Here is a 4312-nt window from a genome sequence, read left to right as displayed (position 1 = left end):
CGGGGAGAAAATCACCCTGTGTGTGCATAATGAAATTACAAGCGTATTTCTAGTCTTTTATTCAACGACGATCTACCTTGTCCTGCCCCACCACCACTTTGGCGCTGTCCCCCCCATCCTCCTTGTTGCCTCCCACCCCTCCTGTCCTTGTTGGTTACCCCCATCCAGCCTTCCTCCTGTTGCGTTCCCCCACCCAGCCTCCTCCTTGTTGGTTACCCCATCCGGGCCCGACTGTGCCACCGTTTGACTACCCCATGGATCTGACCGGTAGTTGTTGGGGACCTAGGAATCTAAATCAACAAAGAAGGAAAATTTAGCACGAACGACCTACTGTCCGTAGTGGTTAATGTGATTTATATAGAAAAAAAAAAAAAAAAAAAAAATGGTTACTGCAATGAGGTAATGATAGTTGTTCTTGTGTAGTGGGCTTTAGTCAATGGTGATGGCGCAGACAAATAGAAAAGAAAAAAAACTGTATCAAACATTTCAGGATCTTGGTTGCAATGATTTACTACAACAAAGATAAGTGGCAGTTGATTCAATACTGATTCATATAGCAAGAGAACAAATAAGAACTGGTCAATAAATCAAGACAGCCTCCAGAGTACAGCTTGCAAAACGTTTCAGTTCCTATGACACACATTAGGCACAAAAAAAGAAGGCAAGAATAGGACAGAGATAAAAAAAAAAAAAAAAAACAAGACAAGACGGAATCAGTTCTGTAGCAAAGCTCACCCAGATCCAGGCCTGATTCCCAATTGTGAGGTGGTTTTTATTGGTAAAAATCCAACATGACCTTATTCATCACAAGGTGTATCTTAGAAAGACAGCGAAGATTACTAAATTATTTAGTAATTATTAGTACTGACATGGCATGTATCCGTTTTCAAAGTTCTCAGACAGGAAAGATTTTCCACCTTTACAATAATATTTAATTTGATAAAAATTTCCCATGATACATATTTCAATTCTTTGTAAGTAAAGGTCTAGGCTACTTGATGAAATCTGGATAAGAAAATCAGGACAAATTACCTCCCCAACCTCCTTGAGGTTCCATTTGGTTCCAAAGGAGTTTTGAGGGGCCTCCCCACTGGGGTGCTCTTCCTCCAGGACCACCTGCCCTCCTCTTGAATCTCCTCGGCTAGCAGCAGCATTTATTTCCTGACCGACTCAGGCTTTCTTCACCTCAACACGCCTGTCCAGCAACAGTGTGATTTTTGACACTGGAAACAAAATAAAATTTAGAAAAAATTGGACAATTTTTTAGAAGGGGGGGGGGGGGGTCTGAGTGGAATCAAAATACAGTAGGTACAACTCTGAGGGATCAAGTTTGCCATAAAGGTACCAGTTTATTATTATTTTTTTACATGGCTTTATTTATTGTGGCAGGATTCTCCAAAAGGAGCTCTTCCACCAAACCCCAAATTTAAAATCATTGAATTATTGGTATAAGTTTTAGAACTCAATATTATACTTACACACAATCTTGTCCACAACATCGTAGTCATTGAATTCAATAAAGGCAAAGCCTCTCTTGGCCCCGGTTTCTTTGTTGGTCACCATGTTTACACTCTCGATGGTTCCAAACTGGCTGAAATATTCTCTAAGGTCATCTTCTTCTTGGTCTTTCAATCCTCCTACAAACATTTTCTTTACAGTGGCATTTGCTTCAGGTTTTCCTATTTCCTAAAAAAAAAAAAAAAAAAAAAAAACAATGGATACAAATACAAGAAAATAATTAAATGATAGCAAAGAATCAATTTGAATATTATTGTCAATGGCATTATCCCCCTGTCTGATGCTAGTTAAAAATAAATCCTGTGCTTACATTCCATGTTCAAAACAGTGTCACCGCAATCAAATCTTATTCTCCCAGAACCATGCTACATGGACTGCTCTAAATGTGATTTCGAGGAAAGGTTACAAAGCTAATTAAAACACTGACATAAAACACAAGGTAAAGTCTTACATCTCTGGGGACAGCTCTTTTGGTTTCCACAACTCGTCCGTCAATATTGTGAGGTCTGTTGGACATGGCGTCATCAACCATTTTGGCTTCCGAGTAGGTGATGAATCCAAAACCTCTCGATCTTTTCGTGATGGGATCCTTCATGACAACAACATCTACAATTTCACCCCATTGTTCAAAGAATGCTTGTAAGCTCTCATCTGTTGTCCTGTAGTCAAGTCCACCAATAAAAACTTTGCGTAGTGACTCAGGCTCTGTACACTTGCTATCCTGAAAATGCAATAAAATAAAAGATTATGAGTTTGAAGGAATGACCATTTAGGGACAATTCTGAAGTCTCCATGATCAAAGGCATCCACCAAACGGGCGGGTTCTAGAATGGAATGGTACTCGAGTTGCTCACAGTACCCTCACTGTTCAACTCTCGTTGGAAACGGTTTAGAAAAATTAATGTTATTAATGGTACTTACATCATATCGGGGCTTCATTTTGACCGTGTGTACTTATAAATAGATGAAGAAAAGTTGGAAAATCTGGAAAATTCTGTTCAGGAAAATTTCCCACAAAATCACAAATTTTTGATTTTTGAGCAAAACGACCAAAACGTGAAAAGAAAACGTCAAAAACCGGCCAGTACGCGGATCGCGGAAACGTGAAATGCAAAATGGCGACCACAACGACGACGGCAACGTGATTTCTGTGCTATGTGACTCATGTGTGATTAAACTCTTCAATATCAAGGGTAAAAATTGTTTATTGAAAAATCATATCATCATCCTGACCTAATTTTTTTTCAAGACTAAGACTCAAGGCCGGAAGAGGGGAATTGAAAATTATATATGAAAATGAATGAAATACGTAGGTAAATTAAAAAAAGATAGTAAAAAAATACAGGAACTGGATATAATTAAAAATGTTCAAAAGTTGTCGTACTACAAACTACAAGGTAGTAGGTACGGCAACAAAATTTGCGACAAAGAACGGACCGTGTGGATACCATTTGTAAACAGTGACGTGTTCGTATTTGAATCATCGAATTTTTATCAAAGTTCAAAATTTCCAAGTTTTCCAGTGATAAGGGGAAAGTTTTGCAATAATCGTAAGATAATCGGTTCTATTTGAAATGTCCTTTTAGTTTCTGATTTCGTTATAAAATAGCCTTGTTTCCTTGAAGACTCCATAGCTCAAGATCAGCATGACCACTTACGAGGAGTTTTTCTACCAGAATGAAGAAAGGGATGGTATAAGGTGTACCTGGAATGTTTGGCCTTCCAGTAAATTGGAGGCTTCCAGATTGGTTATGCCTGTAGGATGTCTATATCAGCCTTTGAAGGAGAAACCTGGTAAGCTCGCCGTTTAAATTTCATGAAAAAATGTTATGTAATACTTGCATCATGTCATAGTATGTCAGAGTCTTGATTTTGGCCAGTGATGATGAGGGTGTCTGGTGCAAATATAATTCAGTCTTGCACGAACTTTCAACTAAAATGTTCTCTTCCTTATTTTCTGTAAACTAAAACATGGTGTCAGGTGTGCTAACTTTGCATTTTTTTGTCTGTTTGAGATATCTGTGATTAAGACTCCTTTGTGGAAGATTAGTATAGCAATGACAGACATGGATCATCAACAACTGATGGATTTGATTGCAAGAGAAATTGATCGACGTACTTCTCAGTTGATGAATGAGAACATCAGACTGCAACAACAGTGTGAAACTGAGAAGGTGTTGAAACAACAAGTCATCAATATCCCGTGTCCCAGTCCTTTGGATCTCAGTGGCAATGTGAGGGACAATAACAATTTTTCACACGGATGTGGAAGGAGTACCTAGTGGCCAGTGGGACAGAGAAAGAACCAGAGAAGAAGAAAGTGGCATTACTGATGAATGTCATTGGATGTGAAGCAGCAAAGATCGTGTTCAAGATAGTCAACATAGAAGAAGAGGGAATCACAACAGATAAAGTGTTAGAAGCGTTGAAGAAGAAGATGAGTCCTGAAATCAATGTAAGATATGAGAGGTTCGTCTTCAATTCAATGAAACAGGAAGAGGAAGAAGATTATCAAACGTACTTCATGAGACTGAATGATCAGATCAAGTTATGCGAATACAAAGCAATGGAAGAAGAAATCATGATTGACAAGATTATATGCTCCATCAAGAACATGAAAATGAAAGAAAAGCTGTGGTTGAGAGAAAATGTGAAGCTTACAGATGTGGTGCAGATGTGTAAGGCAGATGAAGAATCAAAGAAGCAATTGGAAAATATGAGTGGAAAAGTGAATGATATCAACAAGATCAAGTCAACTACATTCCCAGCATCAGCAACAAGCAAGAAGTGTCCA

At 38.5% G+C, this 4312-nt stretch overlaps 1 pseudogene; it reads right to left on the bottom strand.

Annotated features, from left to right (window-relative positions):
- Positions 1-1018: 1018 nt before the first annotated feature.
- LOC103520368 lies at positions 1019-2593 on the bottom strand (annotated as a pseudogene).
- Positions 2594-4312: the final 1719 nt, after the last annotated feature.

Source organism: Diaphorina citri, unplaced genomic scaffold (genome assembly GCF_000475195.1).
Source record: "Diaphorina citri unplaced genomic scaffold, Diaci psyllid genome assembly version 1.1 scaffold3538, whole genome shotgun sequence".
Classification (NCBI taxonomy): domain Eukaryota; kingdom Metazoa; phylum Arthropoda; class Insecta; order Hemiptera; family Psyllidae; genus Diaphorina; species Diaphorina citri.
This window is presented reverse-complemented; position numbering and strand designations above follow the sequence as displayed.